Source organism: Cupressus sempervirens, chromosome 7 (genome assembly GCF_028749045.1).
Source record: "Cupressus sempervirens isolate cs-2001-9-10 chromosome 7, ASM2874904v1, whole genome shotgun sequence".
NCBI lineage: Eukaryota > Viridiplantae > Streptophyta > Pinopsida > Cupressales > Cupressaceae > Cupressus > Cupressus sempervirens.
In genome coordinates this window covers 582,907,425-582,929,805 of record NC_143124.1, presented here as the reverse complement: position 1 = coordinate 582,929,805, position 22,381 = coordinate 582,907,425, and the positions used below count along the sequence as shown (strand labels likewise).

Here is a 22,381-nt window from a genome sequence, read left to right as displayed (position 1 = left end):
ATTCAATTATGAAATAGTCATTCCATGTATGTAAGTTTCTGATTCTCATGGAATGGCTTGTTTCCAATATGTACTATAGCAACTAACCATTCTACATGCATTTGTGAAAGAGGGAATGAAGTATTTTGGTGATCACCATAACTAATTTAAGGAATTTTCCATTGAAATTGTTGGGTGGATATTTTGCAACCGATAGTTTTGGGTAAAAATCTAGTCGCAAAATAGGATGACCAGCCACAGCGTGTGAGACAGAGTCTCTCCTACTTCAAAGGGAAGACTCCCCCTTCTCATTGTTCTTTGGATCAACTCAAGGTAAGCAAGAAGTCGAGAGATTTTATAAAATGGGTGTTACCAATATCCTTTCTTCTTATCTTTCAAGAAAGAATCCACTTACTCGTGGAGCGAGTAATGGGCAGACTGAATTTTTAACTACACTTCTATCAAGAGTTGGAAATAGTGATATCGATAAACCTTCACTAACTCAAAGGCTAGCTGAAAATGTACCGGTTTGGCTCTAAGTTCGGTCGTACTTCTATATGGAAAAGCTTTACAATTAGGGCACAAAGACTCCTAAAAGTAAGAATAACTTAACTATTTTGCGAATTACGAAAGAAGTATAAACTACAGACAAAGCTTCTAGCTATTTATTTCCACAACCGCTCCCAGTTAGAGCTTCGGCTCTGATTGCTTCTTAAATCACTATGCTCTTTTATTGAACACACAATAATAACATGAATCAAGACAATAGACACAAATTACAGTCAAAGCTTCTAATTTGCTCTATTACAATTGCTTCCAGTCAAAGTTTCAAATCCAATTGCTTCTTTTATTCACTTTTCTCCCAAATTTGTACTATGCAATCAAAGTTATGCTTGCACAAATGTGGTAGAACTTTCTTGCATACAACAAAAGATAATTTTTACAATGAGGGGGCACTTCTTTATATAGGCACAGGAGTTGAGAAAAAGATGGAGGAAAAAGTGGGAGCAACTCATCCAACTTTGACCTAGTCTAACTAAAAGAGAAAATATAGGGTTGCATGCAACTGCACATGCAACTCGTATTACATCTTTTACATACACATGTAACTCACATTACATGTAAGTACATATCTTCATGTAATACATCCTCTTCAATTACAAACATGAAAGAAGATGGAAAAGAAGGAAACAATCGTAGGGATTGTTCTGAAGAGCCTTGTACTTGGCAATGCAATCTCGGATGATCATAGGATCGGAAGTTCATGTACTTTGTACCGCTGCATTCACCTTGATAACCATGGTGTCGTGTCTTTTGATAACCTCTAACTATCTTTGATGAATTGTCCATTGTCATTTGAAATCTTGATGTGATGTTCAAGTTTTCATGAATTCTCCTTTGTAGATCGGCACAAATTGGAGTCTTTGACACTTTGAAAACCTTCTCAATGGTGTCCGAATGTAAACTCAACACAACTTCCCATTAGCACCGTATCTTTGTTTTTTTTTGAAGTAAAGTGCTTGGAATGATGAAAATGAATTGAAACATGAAAGTGGAACGCATGGGAATGCGTGTGAATGAAGCTTGCTGATTTTCAAACGTGATTTAGGCTTCAAAGACGTCATTACACGAAAAGTGGATTACATGTAAAAGCAACAAACAAGTGATGAAGGATAAGATGGAAAGCGAAGGCAAACGATGGACGAGCTTTTACATGTACTTGCAAATGGAAGAGATGCAAAGCATGTAATGACATGGGAAGTGGAAAAACATGTATTTGCTAATGGAGGCGCAAATACATATGGAGAGGCAAAAATGGAATGAAGTTTGAGCGAAAGTAAGGTCTAAGTACATGGGAATTCATGCACATGACATGTTTTTGACTTTTCAAAAAGTGACTTTTAATCAGAATTGGACCTTTGAGATGTAATTACATTTAAGACATTTCGTTTAATCATGTCGTGCGAATGGATGCGGAAAAAGTGACTTTTAATTAGAATCGGACTTTTGAGATGCAATTACACATAAGACATTTCGTATAATCTTGTCGTGCGAATGGATGCAGAAAGTGAGATGAGTGAAAATGGAATTGAAAAATGGGATTACATGCATGTGCGAATGGTGAATGAGATGGAAAACATGTAATCGCATTTGTCAGATGAGATGTGATGTGTTGTGACATGGAAAATAGAAGTGAAACGCGATGATGCTTTCGCATGAAGTGAAGCAAAAATAAGTTCTTGGGAAAGAATTTGTAACTTCTCCAAAGTGGAGAAAATTGACAAGCAAGCACAAAGCACAAAAACAAGCACAAAACAAACATGTCAAGATGCAATTCGAATTTGGAGTTTGGGGGAATTCCAAAAGTGTGAAAATGAGAGTTTTCATTATTTTTAAAGGCAAAATGCACTTTTCATGGCATATATATGGACAAATGTGCAATTTCAAGCTAAAATATGCATGGAAATAGCAAGATAAACATGAATTGATGAGCAAGATTGAAAATGTCCACTTACTTGGAGGTTAAAGAGCCAAAATAGCAAGTGTTATAGACTTGAAGATCCATTCTTCCTCAAATCCGGATTTTCAAACAACTTCTTGACTTTTTCCATACTTGCATTTAAAAAAAATTAATGAGCAATGAAGGGTCGAATTTGACATGAAAGTGCCAAATACATGGTCTCCAAAGACAATATCATACATTTAAAACTCAAAAATAATCCCTCTTGATCAAAGGTATGGGCTAGAAATGCATTTTTTTTGAGTTTATTGAACAAAAACATGACTTTTTAATGCAAAAATCTGGGCTGTTTTTGCAAAAACGTGGTCAAAAAATGCTCATTTTTGACTTGTGAATGCAAAAACAACTTCCCCAAATGCATATACATGGATCAAAATGCAAAAACTCCAAAATGCAAAAAAGTGGATAAAAACCCCAATTTTCTGGGCATTTTTAGCAAAAATGTGATTCATAAAAGGCATGAAATGAATTTGTTTTTGGCTTCGAAGTGCAAAAATGTGAGCCAAGATGTATTGCAAATGATTGAAGATATGCCAAAACTCCTCTTTTCCTTGCAAAAATGTGATTTAAATCACTCAAAATGGATTTATTTGAAGATTTTTCCAAAAATGTGCCCTTGGAGGGAGTTTGAAAAATTGTTTTTTAGCAAGATAAATCCATTTTCAACGTTGGAAAATCCATGGCCAAGAAAAAACGACCCTATTGGGGAAAATCTCATGCAAAACCATTAAGTAAATCTCAAGTTATAATCAAAATCGGGTTTTTGGAGGGCAAGAGCATGTTCTTCAAAAATGGACTTTTAGAGGGTCAATGCATATATTAAAACATGTTTTTTGATAAAAAACGAACCTTTTTGGGTCACTTACACATTTTAAAACATGCATCTCTCCAAAATTGCACTTTTTGGGTGCCATTACATGTTTTAATATGTGCTCATAGGCAAAAATGAACGTTTTGGGGGAGGAAGCATATTTTAAAATGCAACTCACCTTTTGGATGTTTAAGCATGGAAACTTCACTTTTGATGCAATAGCATCAAAAAGGTCCACTTATGATGAATTTTTGATGTAATGACATCAAAAAGGTCCACGAAAACAAACTTTATATGCAGTGACATGTAAAATGTCCACTTTTGATGGATTTTACATGTTATTGCATATAAAATGTCCACTTATGAAGACTTTAAGTTATTTAATTCACTCATTAAATTATAAAAATGTTACAAAATGGGCCATAAACAATATTTATTTATCATATTTAGAAATATAACATATAAACATCATTTAAAAGTAACATTTAAATAAACATTTGATTTTTAAAACCAAAAATTAAACTGAAACTATACAGTTATATAGTTGCTTTAAGTGAAAAATTAAAAAGTAGCTCAACTTAAAATTATAGCATAAAGTGCACTATAGACACTTTAAGTTAAAAATTTAAAATTAAAGTAACTTAAAAATATAACAAAAAGTGAATATAAGTTATATTTTTCAAAACGTGAAAGTCAAATTGAAAATATAACATCATTTAGGTGTTGGAGGCATTAAAGGTCATTTAATTACATTGAAACTTGTGGATTTTTTCTTTTTACTTGCTCTTGCTGATCCGGTCTTCATCCCACCATACATATATATACACATACATAAATACATACATACATACATCTATGTATGCATTTCTATAACCTCATTTAACTAACTTTCAAATGAAAATTTAGGAAGTAAAATATTTAGGTACATTTTTATAAAGCAATTGAATTTTTTAGTGGAGAGAGTCTTGTGCAGAGAATATGGCTTTGTTTTATACCATGAAGGCATAGACCCTTTTTATTATCACAGTCAAGGGCACTTATTTGGTTCACTAAACACGCTTTTCATATTGAGTTTCTACACTCCACAATTTCACAATCCTGCTTAACTTAAAAATCTTAGACGACTAGGTCTTTACAGAATCCAATCGAGAAATTGGGTGAGATCTTCTAAGGGGGTTATCATACCAGCTCTATTGCTCTGACGAAAGAAGGTAAGAATGTGAATGTAATTCAAATGAGGTACTCTATGTCGTTTTTAAAAATGTTTTCCCGTTTCCTAATTTGTTGCCTAAATTGCTTTCTATGCTTTGTGCTTGGTGTGTGAATGATGTTTTAGAGGGCGATTTGAATGATTAAGCAAGTTGCAAACAAAAATTATCTTGAACCCTTACAAGGAAAATGAAAATTACCTTGAACCCTTACGGCCTTGAAATTAAAGAAATTGCAAATAGAAGAGGACGAGAACAAAAATGAAAATTACCCTGAACCCTTATGGCCTTGAAATTATGGAAGTTCCACACAGAAGAGGACCCGAAGAATGAAAATTAATCCATCAACCTTACCTTGATGGCATTTAAAAGCTCTTAATTGGTCACACCTGAAGCCTCCCGCCCGCACTTTGCTACGTGAATAAATGAAGTTTCAATTTTCTTTCTTTTTTGTTTTGTTTATGTCCCCGATAATGTCAAAATTTTGACACCAAACTTAACTCTTGTCGAAATTTTGATGTTATAGGTATCAAAATTTTAAAAACAATGAATTTGACAAGACAAATTGGCTTGCCGTCGAAAATTAACATAAAAAATGACCCCCAGATGTACTAGTGTAGGGGTAAGAATGAGGGTCTTCTTAAACCAACAGAAGTGGAAACCTTTATGAATAGGATTATTGCAATAAGCCTAGATGATGAAAAAAACTAGTAAGGAAAAAGGAAAAACAAATAGAAATCAGTCAGAGAATAAACAATCATGAGAAGAGTTTGGAGAATTAGATGATACAGAACAGTGTAGTGAAAATGAAAAGATCAAAAGCATGGAATATCAAAATGAAGAGGGCAGTGAAATAGGGACAAAAGGAATGGATATAGGGGATCAAGCAATACAAGAATTGGAAGAAGAAGATTTGGCAATAAAGGATGACATGACATCAACTAGTATCAACAATGCCAATAGGTACATTGACAATTTAGGTATTTCAATCAATTAAGATGGACTAAAGGCCCCAAGATGTGGCAAGCAAAAGATGAAGCAAGGAAGAAAAACAATTATAGAACTGAGATCTGCTATTAGGGTAGGAAAAGAATCAAAAAAAGATTAGCAAAATATTGAATGTAAAGAATGAGAAGTTCGTTCCCACATAAAAAATTAGGATAATAATGTGGAATGCTAGGGACTAAATGCCGTTAGCAAGAAGCGCCTACTAAAGCATAATTTAACCCTTTTTTATTCAGAGATACTATTAATTCAAGAGACTAAACTAAATAGAGAAAAAGAAATCAAATTAGAAAAGAAATTGGGCAACTGGAAGACAAAATTAGTAGAATCTAACAAAGCATCAGGAGGCATTTCTATCATTTGGATTCCTCAAAAATAGACTTGGTCAAAATAGTCTCAAATAATAACTGAATGGGGGGTAGAGTTAAAAGTTTTAGATATAACCTCCAATTTACACTCATTAATGTACATGGACGCATCCCAACCATAGACAAGAAAGAAATCTGGAATGATATTAGCACATTTATGAAAGTTAATCGCATAGATAATTTCCTCATCGGTGGAGACTTTGCAATCCTTAACCTGGAAGAATAGTATGGTGGATCCCTCCCAAATAGTAACACATGCAGTTACAAATTATAGATAATGGTTTGAAAGAACAACTTAATGGACATTCCAACCAGTAATGGAGTATTAACATGGAATAACAAAAGACTAGGCTTCTGTCATATTGTAGAAAGATTAGATAGGTTTATATTTAATGGGGGTTTAAGTACTATAAATCTAGTATTTTATTCAACTATTTTGCCAAATGTTGGTTGAGATCACTATCTAGTCATAATATAATTTGAAGAAACCCAAAAGCAATCAAGAAATCCATTCAAATGTGAAAAAACAATTTTATGAACAACATCAGACTATGGTGGCAAGAGTACCTTTCAATGATCCAACATTTACTGCTTTGTCTCCATACTAAAAGTGCTTAAAGAAAATATTCTAAAGTGGAATAAAGCCCACTTCAATAATATTTTCAAAAAAAAAAAAGGATAATGAAGAACTAAAGAAACTTAATGAAGAAATAATAAATAAAGGAATGGATAATGAAAAATACACTAAAGAAAGGGAGTTAATAGAAAAACAAGAAAATATACTAGCAAAAGGGGAAATTTTTTGAAAACAAAAATTGAGAGAGATATGGCTAATAGAGGGGGACCAAAATACAAAGTATTTTCATAATAGTACTATCAACAATAGGAATATTAATAGAATTACTAAAATGAGAAACAATGAAGGAATCCTAAAGGAGGTGCCACTAAAGTAGAGGAGGTCTTCATGGATTATTACAAGAATATCGTAAACAAACTTGATAGCTCTAATTGGATCGCACAAAATAAAATGTTAAATGCAATCCCTAAACTTATTACAACTGAGGATTATAAATAATTAAATAAATATTTCTCTTTAGAGGAAATAAAAAAATCTCTATTTAGTCTTGATCCAGACAAATCATTGGGTCCAGATGGTTTCCAAGCCTTCTTCTTTCAAAAGTGTTGGGACACCCTAGGGATGGATCTATGGAAGGCAATAGAAGCCTCTAGAAATGCAGGATCATTATTAACTAAGTTAATCATATATTTTTAACACTTATTCCCAAAAAAATGAATCATGATGAACTTGGAGATTTTTAACCAATAGCACTGTGCAACACAATATACAAAATTTTATGAAAAGCATTATCCTTTAGACTTAAAAATGTTCTCCCTAAACTCATATTAGAAGAGCAGATTGGTTTTGGCCCTGTTAGATCTATTTTAGATGGAATCATCATCATCCAAGAAACTATCCATTCATCTCAAAACAACAAAGACACATGCGTGCTTATGAAGTTAGATATCCAAAATTCATGTGATATGGTAGATTGGAGATTCTTGTGTAAAACCTTAGAAGCATTTGGTTTCTCCCATCAATGGATAAATCTTATCTTTACTTGTATAGCAACACCCAAAATATCACTTCCTGTTAATGGATCACAGGAAGGATTCTTTGGCATATCCAGAGGAATCAGACAAGAAGATCCAATTTCAGCCTATCTATTTTATCATCATGGCCGGAGCATTTGGGAGAGCAATCAAAAAATCTCAAGAAGAAGGAAAAATCAAAGGGATAACTGTGGCTGAAAATATCTTGAATTTCACACACCAAAAATTTGCAAATGACACAATGTTTCTTGGGGAAAGAAAAATCGAAGAAACACTGAATTTTAAACAAATTATACAAGCATATATGGAAGCATCAGAGAAAAAGGTTAACACTGAAAAATCAGAATTTTTTTTCCTAAATATGTCTCCAGAAATTGAAAATGATAAATGCACTATTATGGGATTTAGGAAAGGCTCATTTCCTTGCAAGTATCTTGGAATTCATCTAGAAAAGAGAGCTAGAAGCTCCAAAACATGGGATCCCATCTTAGAAAGAGTTGATAAACACATAGAAAAATTGGAAAGGGAAATGACTTACTAAGGTAGGTAGAACAACAAAAATTAAACATGTGCTATCATCCATACCTATATATCGAATGTCATGTCTCCCCTTGCCTAAAGGAGTTAGTAAGAAATTAGAAAGCGAACTTAGAAACTTTTTATGGAAAGGGATAGAAGAAAAGAAGAAACTAGCCTTGATCAAATGGGATAATATATGCAAACCCAAAGAACTAGGAGGATTAGGAATCAAAAATTCCAATTGGCAAAATGAAGCTTTGGGAGCCAAACTAGCCTAGCGAATGTACCAGGAGAAAGATAGAAAATGGGCAAAAAATATGTATCAAAAGTATTTTAAATGGTGCATATCCAACTTCTTTATTCAGAACAAGGAACCCTCCAAAAGGTTCCAAATCATGGAACTTCATGTTACAATGTTGCTCCATCATTAATGATTATCTTACTTGGGACATAGGGAAATGGGAGGAAGCCTTATTCTAGGAAGGTTCTTAGGATGAATTCCCATCCCTAGATAGTTGGAATCTTCCCAAAAATATTTAAAATACATTAGTAAAATTGTGAGGTAAGCATGTATATGATTACAAACAAGTTAGAAGGGAAGATTGAAAAGAGCTTTGGACATGGAAATTAATAGAAGGAACTAGTCTATCAATAGAAGAAAAAGAGGTTTTCACAAATTTTCATAGTCAAAGACAAACTAACCATAAAAGTAGAAAAGATAAACTAATATGGGGTACATCAAAGGATGGTTAGTACAACATAAAGAAAGGCTATGACCTTATAATTAATTCTCAAAGATGAGAAAAGGTTAACATCCCCCTTCAACTATGTTTGGATCTAACATGTATGCCTAAGGATGGTATATTTATATGGGTTGCAATACAAAAGCGAATATTGATAGTGGGTAGATTCATTAAAATGGTATGTAAAGAAAATTCAGAGACAGAACATTTATTATATCAATGTCCACTCACAGGGAAAAGTTGGTATTAGCTTTGTCGAAATTAAATTGGGCATCATCCTTTCCAAAAAACCTTGGGAGTCATCTAAATAGTTGGCCAAACTTTTGAAACTCTAAATTATATAGTAAACTATGGAATATCTCTCCCTCTACTCTCATGTGGGAAATATGGAAGGAATGAAATAGAAGAACATTCAATGACTCCGAAATGAACTTTTCCTCCTTCCTCAACAAAGTAGAAGCTTGTGTTTAAGAAGTTATGAATAACAATATAAGGAATATAGTTAAAGAAGAAGGGTCATTCTCAAATTTGGATGCAGACATGCAAAAAAATTGGATCAATCTCGTAAATCCACCATTGGTATACCCAAAGAAAAACAAGCAAGCACAAAAGGAATGTAGATGGGAATTGCCCCTGATAAGGTGCACTAAGTGTTCCATTTATTCTCATGTGAGATGGATTCATGTTGAATCACTACTCATGAAACATGGGTCAATGAGTTTGACTCAAAAATCACACAGTTAAATCCTGATAGCAATATCACAAGGTGGAGTAAATTAAGCTTTGATGGAGCATCTTGAGGAAATCTTAGGAATGCAGGAATAGGTTGTATCATCTGCTTGGAAATTGGAGATTGGATTATTAAGCAAGCCAAACCATTAGGTGTTACCTTGATTAACACAACATCATTAGAAGCTCTAATGGAGGGGCTCAATCTAAGCTTAGATTTAGGTATAAAGAAATTAGTTATCGAAGGGGATTCTTAGATCATTTTAAATGCATTAAGAAAATGCATCAACCCTAATTGGAAAATAAACTCAAAGCTTGAAACCGCTTTAATTCTCATAAACAAGTTCGAGGAAATTAAAATCCAACATATCAAGAGGGAAATAAGGAAGCTGATCAATTAGCAAATAGGGGAATGGATGGTGAAGATATCTTATTAAAAGAAGCTTAGTTCATATTTAGCCTTGAAGGATACTTAGATTTTTTTTCCTATGAATCTTTAATCATCTATACATGTCTCCTTATATATATCTTTCTTTGAGACAATCTTGTCAATCATTTTTATAAATTTTCTTAATTTTTTTAAATTTAGCCTCTTTATTCTACCTCCTCGCACATATTATGAAGGCGGGTTACTTTGTGTTTAATCATGATAAGATCATATGATCTCAATATTTGGAAAAATCCTTTTAGTATTCTCTGACATATCTCAATTTGAATAATTATCTTTTACTACTTGATTTAGACCTTCACCTGTCTATGATTTAAGCTCAATTCATAAAGTATAATTCTCTCCTTTTGTTTAAATAGAACTAAACTTTTCTTCGATCCTTCTGGGATACTCCAGAAGTGGGCAAAAGCTTCTAGGCCTTGGCGTGATCCCTTTTTAATCCATGGTTCCTTGAATTGTTGCACCTTCACTTTCTATCTTGCTTAGTTGTCTTCTTGAGGTTAAGTCTACTGTCTAGCCATTAATTAGGAATGGATTTTGCTACCATGTTGTTTCATGCCTTTGAGGACAGAACCATGGCCTTTAGAGGCTCTGTGAAACCCAAAAGATGGAATAGACTGTTAAACCCAACATATGATATGACTAGGGTGGCTGTGAGGACTTTAGGTGAAAAAGTTTTTAATTATGAGTGCACTTGGCGCACTAATAGTTCTGTCATTGGCCCACTTATAACTTGTATGGCTAGAGTGTAGGTAGGTCTTTGGGATATCATTCGCCTCTGTAATAACTTGTTTGATGAGACATGGTTAGATGGTCTTGAACAAGGGGTTCTAAGTATTACTAGGAACTTAGAAATCCCCTATGTGAAAGATTATATGTCTAAGCCACTAGGGAGCCTCCTTCAAGCTAAGATCCTAAGATGCCCCATTCTTCAAATTAGGGATTTCAAATAGTTTAATCAAGCTTGGCCTAAAATGGAAGCCATTATTTCTTTCCTACTGAGATGGCAAAATATCATGGAAGATCATAACCAAGTTTGGCTATTGAATTATCTCAATGCATTTAGTTTCTATGCAGAACTAGAGGTGGACTCCTCAGACTTGAGTAGATTGGAATTCTCTCCCGAATTTTAACAAATCTAATAAACATAAAATGTGATTCGTGCTAATGCTTGGGATGATGGAATTTGATGAAAAGGAGGTTGAAGATGATATTATTATATTCATGAAGGAAGACTTCTGGGGATCTCATTTTATATCTTTCTCCCTTGTTGGCTATATCTTTAGTGTCAGATAAATGTACATATACTTTTATCTTATAGTTTGTTAGGCTATTGTTTTCTGTTGTTTTCTCCTACATTCTGAGTTGGAGATTTCTCTTGTTTTTTGAATCCGATCTGGAGTTAGCCTTGCATCTCACTGTGAAGGGAGTTTTGTTTTTTTGAACATCCCCTTTGTATTTAATCTTGTTTTGAATGGCCTAGTCAAAGCAGGGCTTGACTCTAGTATTACTTTTCCTCTTCTGTATTGGGTATAAATAGGGGGTTATCTAAACTTCAAGAATTTTTGTATTTCCATCATAAGTATGTAAGATACCTATACAGAAAAGACATTAATAATAGTGTAAGGCTTTATCACATTGTGTCTCCTTGATTCGATAGAGTAGACATATGATTCTTGGGTTCGTTTTAATTGAATTCACAAAGCAATTATCAAATTCTAAAATGCTCTGGCTAATATCTAAATTTTAACAAAACTAGTATAAACAATTCACAAATACTCTTTTAAAAATTATGAATCACGTAAAGGATTCGGGAAGATATGTTTGTTACTAATATTGAATGGATTTGGTTATTCATGGCCCAAAAGGGGGTATATTGGTAAGTTTTTATAAAGTATTCAAAAAGTTTTAAATTATTATTTTTGACATGATCATTAATATATATTTGAACATGATTATTGCTATAATTGAAAAATATTTTCTTTACATAGATTTCAAAATCACAATTTACAATTGAATAAGACAAAACTATATTTTTATTTTTTAACAATCCAAGAAGAAGAAAGAAAGCCTCTTCACTAACTTAACATTAAAAAAAAATACTAAATTACAAACATGTATTTCCTAAAGTCTTTTTAATCTTAAATCTAATATATTCTAATAAAACATATAAACTATTTTGCACCTAGATACTTTTTATGATATAGAATTTATTTCAATTATATTTTGTAGATTTTTATTTTAATTTTAATGAATTTAATGTATTAGAATTCTTTTATATCTTTCATAAATACAATGCGAATGTATATTTTTCCCAAGTTATTATACAAATATAATATTTTAGTAAAAGTATTAAAATTGGTTATTCTAATTCTAATTTCTAATTAGTATAAAACTATGAAATAAATACATGTCACTCATACTAATTCTAATTTTCTAATTTATATATGAAATCTAATTTTAAATTTATTATTTAAATTCTAATTATAAAAAATGAAATAGCCACAAACCCAAAACCTCCATCAATTATACATTCTTATTATTAAAATATTAAATTATTTAACAAAATTTAAACAACCCTATTATCATTTGCAATACAATCTTTTCAAAAAAATTCATCATAGCAAAGAGAATATTTAAGATTTCAAAATCCAATATCATAAGTTTAAGAAAATTGATAGACATAATTCTTTCATGTTCCAATTCGTTGATCAAAGAAAAGCCTAACTAAGAATTTTTTTAATTCAAATTTGTGTTCAGTTGGAAAAGCGCAAGTAACATAATCAACGCACTCGATTTTTTATTTTCAACGTGCCAATTTTGGTGCTCTACATCAACATCAACATACCGTTCCAAATAGTTCAAATATTGTGCCGAAGAGCAACTTGTTCCTTTAACGGTTCTATTATGCTGTGGAATTGTTAAAGGGCATGCTGCATGATGACAGGGTGTTGCCTAGCAAATGTAGAGTCATTTCACGACTATCAATTTCCACTCTTTTCCATCCGAGGCTGTATGCTACACCCACCTGTGCTCCTGCAATGGTTTGTATGTTAATGATTTGAAATTGAAATGGTTTGTATGTTAATGGCTTGAAATGGAAATCGTTTGTATGTTAATGGCTTGATTGTAGAAATTGTGAATGTGTGGAGAAATTGATTTTGGGCGTTTGGAGAAATAATTATAGTTAATATGTAGGTTGTTTGAGCAGAAATGAAATTGATTTTAATTTCTATGTAAATTCTTTGAAACGGAGACAATGTGCAAAAAAAATGATAAACCTGTGGATTGCCCAATTTGATTTTCATATCTGATGGCCTCATGTACTCATCTACATCTCAATTACTATCTGTAGAAATCTCCATCTCCATCTCCATTACTACCTACGAACAACAAGTGGCGGCTATTTGTGCTCTTGGCATATGAGTTAAAAAACTTGTACATGGAGAGCGAATTGCTAACAAGTTTAGACAAGTTCACAACCCTGGACGACATGAGAGCTTTGATGAGATTGGTGGCACTCAAATCTGTTCAAGAAGGTTTGTTGGTTTGTGAGAGCGATGCCAAATCAAATGAGCCAATCTGTACTAATTGAAGCCTTGCTCATGTAGACTCTTAGATAGTGTGTTGTATACCTAAAGAGCTGCAAACAATCTCTCCATGTCATGCGCTCTTTTTGATTTAGGGAATTCTTTTGATGACTTAGCTTGAAGTCCTGAGCCTTCCTTTCCCTCTGCAGGCTTTATGCTCACTTGGAGAAAACCACGTTAGCGAGATTGTGAAGATTGGCCATCTGATAGGAAGCCATGGACGAGACACATCATTCGGGATAGTGAGTATTGTTACATACCAGAGAAACTGTTGTAAAAGCATTGCACCAACATCTCTGCATAAATAATCCCATCCTCAAGGTATCTTTTTCTAGAATCAATTTGTTAATGATTTTTTTTCAATTTTGGTTCATTACACTCGGCCCAAAAAACATGTTCACAATTGGTTTCTAATAGGGAAGCTAGCAACAAGAAGGGCTGCAACAGATGTTGCTACAGTTATGGTGAAATCAACATACTAGTTTATGAGTCATTTCTTTTGTTGATCTTATCTGTGACGTTCCAGTAACTTGCAGAGAAGCTTGTCATCTAGGTTCAGTTTTTGAATGATATAGCACACATACTATATAGATTAGAGTGTCAGTATTTCCTTAATCATCTAGGATGGTTGTTATACCCTGTCTTTCTTCTTTTCAACACACTGGCATCATTACTCTGGAGTTTGTTTCATTTTCCTCTAGTTGCATTGTTGAGCAGATTGTAGCCACTGGTGATGCTATTCATTTTTTTCTGTTCTATGTATGAGAACTTCAAACAATCTGTGGAGTTCACTAGATCTTGATATTAAAAGATTTGTACTTACATTTAATTTTAATAAAGGAGCATTAACACCTGAATTTGAAGTCATAATATGCCTCTTATGTTATGCTCTTTGACAACTATATAAGAACAGAAATATCCCAACTGCTATAGTATGATGTGCAGAGCATGTAGGCTTTAAAGTGGTTGTTTTAACAGTTGACACCCCAAAGCTTGGACATAGGGAGGCAAAAATGAGGAACAAGGGTGCTATGACGAACACCTTTTGATAGTGACATAATGATAACATGATTTTTAAGGTCTGTATAGGGAGGTTGCAATAGATATATATGGTCATATAATGCTCATACTTTTTCTCTGAGACAAACATAAGATTTATCATTAGGTCTGTACAGGGAGGTTGCAATTGATATATTGTCATATGATGTTCATACTTTCTCTCTGAGACAAACATAAGATTTATCATTAACCAAATCTCAGTTTCAAGATAAAAATGAAGGCGTCATATATCATGCATCTCTATTGAATTGCCAAGCTGACGTTGTAGATTAATATCAATTGAATTCCCTTGAGAAGTGGATCATTATTATAGATGATCAAAAGCACATTAAGTGCTCTTACACTTCTTTTCTATTGTGTGGCCTAGTCATTCATCTTGGCTACAATGTAGCAATATCTAACATTTGTTACAAATGCTAGAGAGAAGAATCACACCAAAGGTAGCTGGAAATCTGTGTTTAAGATATCATGAGACAAGGATGGAAATTCTTCCAAACCACATGCCAATGCTTTTAGACTTTTAGTTTCAGTCTTTCAAATGCTATTGATCTATCTTGCAGTAGCATGAAAATTTTACTTTGGTGGGATCTTATAATTTATGCCAGGCGTAGCCCATCTAAGTGCATGTGTAAAGTTTGGATTTAGTGTAATGGAGAGCCTCATGGCATGAAAATTGCTGGCATCATAAACATAAAAAATGCTTTCATTTGTTTTCTTTTGCTAATTTAAAATGTGACCAAGCTGTTTTATGCTGCGGTGGTTTGTTTAACTTGAGAATATGCCCTTTGCAGTTTTGACTTTTCATGTTGGACTTATGTTTTTCTAGCTTCTGATTATACATACTTGTTTAGATGTCTTAGTATGGATGAAGTTTCCATATATTCATATTCTTTGTTAGGCTTTTATAGGCCCTTGGTTGTTAGTTTACTAAAGCAAGACAAACTTTACTTTTCTTGAGCTCAAAAGGGTCTATATTAAGGCTGATTTAAAAATGGATTGTTAACAAACCCTTAGCATTAAAGTGGGTGGTTGTTATTTTGCTAGATGTGTTCTTTACATCAACTTGTCAAACACTTGCTTTAGATGTTAAGGTCCAAACCACACGTTCAAGGGATGATCATCATGGATTGTCCAAAATCTACGCGCTCTCCAAATGTTTCCTCACAGTTGTTGGGAAAGGAGGAATAATGGAATGACATTATTTGAAAAATGCCAGCACAAGTTTTTTCTAAGAACTCTAAATCTTTTTTAGTTACCTTTTCAACGAGACCAAGCACTTTATTAATCAGTTACTCAATTAACCCTAAAGGTCTCATCTATCTCAGTTAAGCTTGTGGAGGAGCCCAACTCATAATCCAATATAACTTTCTTGTCATTTTGTACATTGGAGAATCAAAGTATTGACTAGTAGGAAGTCTCCATGCAATATCACAACATGGCAGATTCTCTGGTCCCTGGGATAGTAGCTATTCCACAAATGAGTCCAACAGATCTAGAAATTCCTCTATAATATTTAGAAGAAGGTTTGTTTCAGATTTGGGTATTAGAGTAGAGAAACAAAGGTCAAGGTAGGCACAACAATCATGATCTCCTTCCATTTGTACTTATTTTAGTTTTAAAACTTAATTCTATCACCAATTTGAGGCCATATATCCTAGCCTTTATTAGTACAACCACACCATTGGTGTTATTTGCCAAATCCCAGCTGTGGCTGTAATATTGTGTAATATTATGTATATACTGTAATAATGTTAGCATAATGATCATTTTTTTCTTGATGAATTTTTAAAGAGTGTGTATTGTAATTATAACATTTCCTCACAAATTCTCCAACATTTAATTTCCCTTCTGTTAAAAAGAGAAAGTTCTACAATGGTTTTAACTAGCTAGATATAAGACTAAGAAAGTTGCATCACCTGTAAATCAATGCCCTGTAGGATGTGTCTGTAAATCTAGCCGTCACTACTACAAGGCAACATGTGGAAGTTGGCATGGACAATTACTAATCTTGCACTACTTCATTTATGCTAATCATTTAGCTTGTGTCATATTTATTACTTTTTCAATAGATCATGAAAGGAAAAACAATCACAAGGCGGTGGTTGAGAAAATTTCTTTTATCATCAAAAAAATAATTATACAAGAAGCCCTAAGATTCACCTTTCCAATCAGAAAATATTTTGGTTTGATCCTCTCACACATTCAGTTTATCTTTTTATTAATTTGTGACAATTTCAGGATTCTTATGGCATTTAAAATTATTCTTTTCCCCTTAAATCACTCAGTTCAACCAGTAAATGAAATTGACTAATAGTTCCATATCCTTTGAATGGAGCTTAGAATGTTCCAATTTCTTCCCTAGAGGTTTATTTTGTATATATCAGCCTACCAATAAAATTTCATTGCAAAGTCAAGTCTATCTTTGAGGATATTGTGAATGCAGTTTTGAGAATTATTGGTGTTGAAAAGTTTTTGATAATTTCTGAGGAAGCAACTGAGTTATGATATTCAAACAAATCCTCATAGATCAAAGGTTTTTTTGAGGCATGACAAGTCTACATCAGTCATACAGCCCGTAGGAGCCGTACAACCTGTAGGAAGTTAAGAGGACAGAACTATTGCTGATTACTTAGTCCATATCATCAAGTTTGCATAATCAAAGGTAAATATTCATGTTGTAGCAGATCGATGAGTTTAAGTGCATTTTCAATTATATTTTGGAGTTGTTGATGAAACCCCAGTCCCATACTTCAGTTGTACATCACCAACAAGACTGACTTTCTATACGGGGATCCAATTTGGGATTCAAAATTAGTCATTCTCAGCCCAGTACCATTGCACGGGGGAAGAATAAATCTATAGTGGAGCAGATCGGTGATTTTTAGAGGCCCAAGATAGCACTCATCAGTTGTACTGTGCTTCTTGAAGGCTGATGTCACCATTGCTGACTCCCAGCAATGCAAAAAATGTTAAAGTTCTAGGAAATTATATAGCTTCAGATTTTAGTCATTTACAGACCTTCCTAGTACGAATGTCGTGTAATTATTTTGAGAAATAAAGTTCAAGTAAGTGCATTTGTGTTACCAGCAATATTTTCAATTGGAGTTTCATAAGATATTCTTAGCATCATTTCCAGAATAATTTCTAGGAGTTCTTTTAGTTTAGCTAGCTTGGATATCTCAGTTTTTTTGCATTTCCTCTAAACCAAGAAAAAATCCAGAAAAAGAAAAGAAAAAGAAAATCACGTCAAACCCCCAAAAATTCTCACTGGTCAAAAACTGAGTTTTGCAAACAAATCATGTCATTATAAGCCATGCACTGAGTTGGTATCTTTCAAAATAGATGTTTTAGTCCTGATCCTTAGATCCATGGCTAGATGTATTTGTCCTTATCCTTGGATGAAAGTATACTAAGTGTAGTGAGGCTAGTTCCACTTTTGCTTGAGATGAGTAGCATTTAGTGAGCTATTTTGTGTGGTTATCAAGTATTGTGGTGTACTTTCACCCAATGTTCACACTAAGGCCTCCCGTTGGCAATTAGTGTTCACAATTGTGTTAGAAATATTGCATCGTTGGATGCATATAATAATTATTTTGTAGATTTGTTAAATAGGTTGTATAATAAGTGGTAGAAATTGAGTTGTTAAAACAATTCAGTACACCTAAGGAGGTTATTTTGGAAGTTTATTATATAAAATAGAATCAATGAATCCTATAAATATATATGGGATTTTATTGAGAAATCAAGAAGAAGCATGATATCATTTGTGTTTAATTTTTTGTAGCTTCTATCTCGCATAGTTTAAATTTGCTTACAAGAACTGGGCTCATACTGTTCTCTCATGTGGTCCCTGCATATGTTTACCATTCTAATAAATCGGTTTTAAGTATTTTTTGATTTCAAAATTCAAATATATTTTGCATTGAGGACATTTGCATATTGAAAGATTAATTAGTTATGAATAAATTGGTTTTAATCCTTTACCTTTGGTTTCAGTTATCTTTGTTAAAAATTTTTTCTCATTCTTTAAATATCGTTGTTCCCATTCTATCTAAGCATAGCAAAAAATAAAGAAATATTGCTTTGATGGAAGCTGGAAATGCATTTCAAGATGTTTGGACATTAATAGTGTGATGCCTTTATTGCAGCTGCCTGAACCATGCAGTTTTATTTTTACTTGGCTTTTAGTTCAATCGGCAACATATTTAATAGCTCAGACAATCACCAATGTCATTTTGAAAGACTTCCTTATTTTAAAGGTATGAATGTGTAATTCATCCTTGATAGATTTGTTGCAGATTCTGTTTTGCAATAGCTAAAAATTATCAATGGTCATTGGTGATTTTTGTCCTTTTCAATATTATTTTGAGAGATTAGCTGCATATTTTCTTTTACATAATTTAGTTGTATGCATAGGAATAGATTGGACAATAAATGTTATTAACGATCATCTTGTGATTGTTAACTTTTAGGGGCCATGCCAAATTGTGGCAGAGAAAATGTCTCCTTTTATGGCACCATATTGATTGTGCCTGGTGGTGGTCCTATGAATCAGGTTAAATGTGAGAAGTAAGATTTCAAACTATGATACTTTTCAATCTTTGTATTCAAGAAAATGCCAATCTTTATTGGTTCCTTAAAGATGTTTTCATTCTCGATCATGAATACAGATGGGCATTTCATTTGAAGTATCTCTAATGTTTTTAATATTTATGTTATAAATTAGTAATGCATCTGATGTTGTATCTGTTAAAAGTTCAAACTAATGTAATATGGTCTTCAAGATGTTTTTGAATGGTTTTGGTTCTCTAATGTCTAATTCTTTCTTTTTGTCATGCTAGTTGTGGCACAATGATGTTGTATAACTCAGAAACATGCTTGATAACACTGGCCCCAAACAAAGCAAGAAGATTCCAAGGTATGTTCTAGATATGTTGGTTTCATTGTCAATAGCATTCCAAAATGGGGAGAATACGAAATGAAATATGCAATTACATTCTCATATGTTTTTCCAATACCTTTTGGTGAAAACTTGGTTGGGTTTTTTCCTTGAATGAGTCTTTAAAATGGTCTATAAAGGTTTCCTGTATCTGGATATTTCCTTTTTTTGGTTGTTCTCTTCTATGTCAAATATCAAGAGTAAAGCCTGTTTTATATGGTATTAAAGCAATGTCATTATGCTTTTAAATGATTCCTCCTAGGTGGATGCACTTTATCATACTTTAACTTATTAATTGATTCAACATTTTCTTGAGAACTCATACAATTGATAGTTATTCCTTTGATTTTCATTTTAAAAAATAATCAGGCTAGTTTGTTGCCCTTGTCATGATTTTTGGCTAATGCCTGGCTCCTAGCCTTGGTCAGATATGTTTTATTGTTAGGTTAGTATCTACTTAACCAAATGATGGTTTTTGTTTCTAAACTGTTACTGTGAGTCTTGGTTATGCACATTTCAGTTAGGGAAAAATCATTTCTTTCTGAAAACTGATTCCCAAAATCTGACCAATGTTATAAGTCTACTAAGTCATGGAGGGAATAGTCAAAACCAAGACTTTACCTATACAATTTTCTGCCGCTTGAAACATCTTATTCTTATTACTTTTGTATATTCTTTTCAGGTTTTACAAAGGAACACTCTCAGGACAGATTGTGTATTTTTGCAAAGGAGGATTATATCTCTATTGTCAGCATAGTTCTGAATTTTCCTCTGAGTTTCTAGGATGGGTAGAATTTGGTATGGAGAATAACTTTTGGGGTCTGAAAACGTATTTCCAATTTTGTGTGACCACAAGGGAGAGTTATTAAAATTATGTATAAAATCTTAATATAAGTAACTGTAAAAGTAATAACAATTTGTTTTACATAAAAACAAAGAGTAAAAGAAGCTAAAATTTATATAAAATTATATTGTATGAAATTTTGTATCATAAACAGTGAATCCTTATCTACCTTCATCCCCTTTTTCAATATCTCAAGAGACAATTGTACATAGATCAAGGCTTTATAGTTAAGTTTTGCAGAATCATATTTTATACTATTTAATGCATAGCTTAACTACTTTTCAAGTACTTGTAATTCACTACTTAACTACTTAAGTAGGAAAACATGTCAGAGAATATAAAGAAAAGTTATATCAAGTCCTTATTAGAACAAGCTAATTTGAGGCCAACAAGGAAAGTATTTATCATTATGAAAATGCGTTGAATCCTAACATTGAAGAAGAGTAGTGTGATAATAATGTCTACCATTGAAGATGCATATCAATTTTCTCGTAATGTAAAGAGAAGCTAAAAAAAGGATTTGAGAGTGAGAAAAATGAAAGGGGTTGTGATGAAAGTGCTGGTGGATGGTCTAATGGAGGCTAAAATGAAGAACAAAAGGAAGCATGAAGAGTCTAGTAATAGTTAGAATCAAAGGATAAATAATTCACCCCATCCTTATAATTAAAATAATAAAGATCAAAGAAGAAGAGGATGAAGATGTTGATTAGGAAGATGATGTTTATATGGAACATGTTTCTGATTTGGAGAAGAAGAACATAGAGCCTATGAGAATTCCCAACATTAATGGACGAAAAATAAAAGTCCATTAGCTAATGCACAAGTTTCACATGTAAATGAGGATGTTGAGCCTTCACATTCTAAACATTCTAGAAGTGGAGAGTTATTATTACTTGAAGAGCCTTTCTAAATGGCGAAGAAGAACCAAACCAAGGGAATAATTTATTTCACACAAGATATAAGTGTAATGATAAAGTGTGTAATGCTATTATGGAGAGTGGTAGTACTTTATAATATTTTCTCATAGAAAATGGCTAGTAAGTTGAAGTTAGACAAAATAAGAGAAACAAATCCCTATAATATTTCTTGGTTTAAGGACAATAAGGCTTTGGTCAACGAATATTGTATTCTCAAATTTGAAATTGGAAACTATCATGAAATTACACAAGGCTTTGGTCAACAAATAAGGCTTTTGTAAACTTAATCAATAGGGTAAGATATGGTAAAAAGATCAGTTAGTTTCCTTTCCTCCCATTGTCTGTAATGTGCCCCCCCCAGAGGGGATCTTCTTCTATTTGTTCTAAAATTTCCACTTGTGATATTATTTTTAATATCCTTATGAATTTTCTAATGTTTTCCTTTCTTCCCTATGATTGTTACTCTGATGAGTTCTATCTTATTTCAGTTCTCTCAAAAGATTTATATATATGTACACACTCCATCTCTTAAAAATATAATATCTCTATTCATGAAACTAAAGATGATCTCTGCTCCATGTATATCTATACGTACCTCATCCCTTGATAGAAAGTATCTTCATTCTTACTCTGAGTCTTTCACTTACTGCTTCCTCCCTGACCAAGAATTTGGATCGATTATTGACTGATACAGTTTATTCTTAATGTTTTCTAACATCCATCAATGCTTTCTCTTTACTACAATGCATAGGACCTTTTATTTGATTCAAAGGAAATTTGTCTTTGTTTCCAATGGTACAACTGATCCTCCCAGTTCATTTTGTGTAATCATAATATTCTATCCCTTTATATATATATATATATATATATATATATCTCTGCAGATTATATAGAGTTGACAAAGGCCACACCAATAATCCTTCAATATTTACTATCTATTTATATATTTTTTTATCTTTGGATGATCACTAAAAATCTATGCTGAAGTATTTGTGCTTCCGTATTTCTTCTTTGCCATCATTTATGAACGCTTAGTTGATTTGCCAGTTTACTGTTATTGTTTAAAGGGCTGAGTCGAATGTCAGAGTTT

The 22,381-nt window shown here is 32.8% G+C and overlaps 2 protein-coding genes across 5 annotated transcripts in view; both read left to right on the top strand.

Annotated features, from left to right (window-relative positions):
* The window catches only part of LOC149548110 (heavy metal-associated isoprenylated plant protein 21-like), a 38,961-nt gene extending 19,874 nt beyond the window's left edge, over positions 1-19,087 (top strand). Inside the window, exons 7-8 of the mRNA XM_089792134.1 lie at positions 18,740-18,850; positions 19,064-19,087. The gene's annotated coding sequence lies outside the window, so the exon portion shown is untranslated. The remainder of the gene's footprint in view (positions 1-18,739; positions 18,851-19,063) is intronic.
* Positions 19,088-19,426: 339 nt separating this feature from the next.
* The window catches only part of LOC149548106 (uncharacterized), a 102,692-nt gene continuing 99,737 nt past the window's right edge, over positions 19,427-22,381 (top strand). For all 4 annotated transcript variants that reach the window (XM_089792129.1, XM_089792130.1, XM_089792128.1 and 1 more), the window contains exon 1: positions 19,427-19,509. The gene's annotated coding sequence lies outside the window, so the exon portion shown is untranslated. The remainder of the gene's footprint in view (positions 19,510-22,381) is intronic.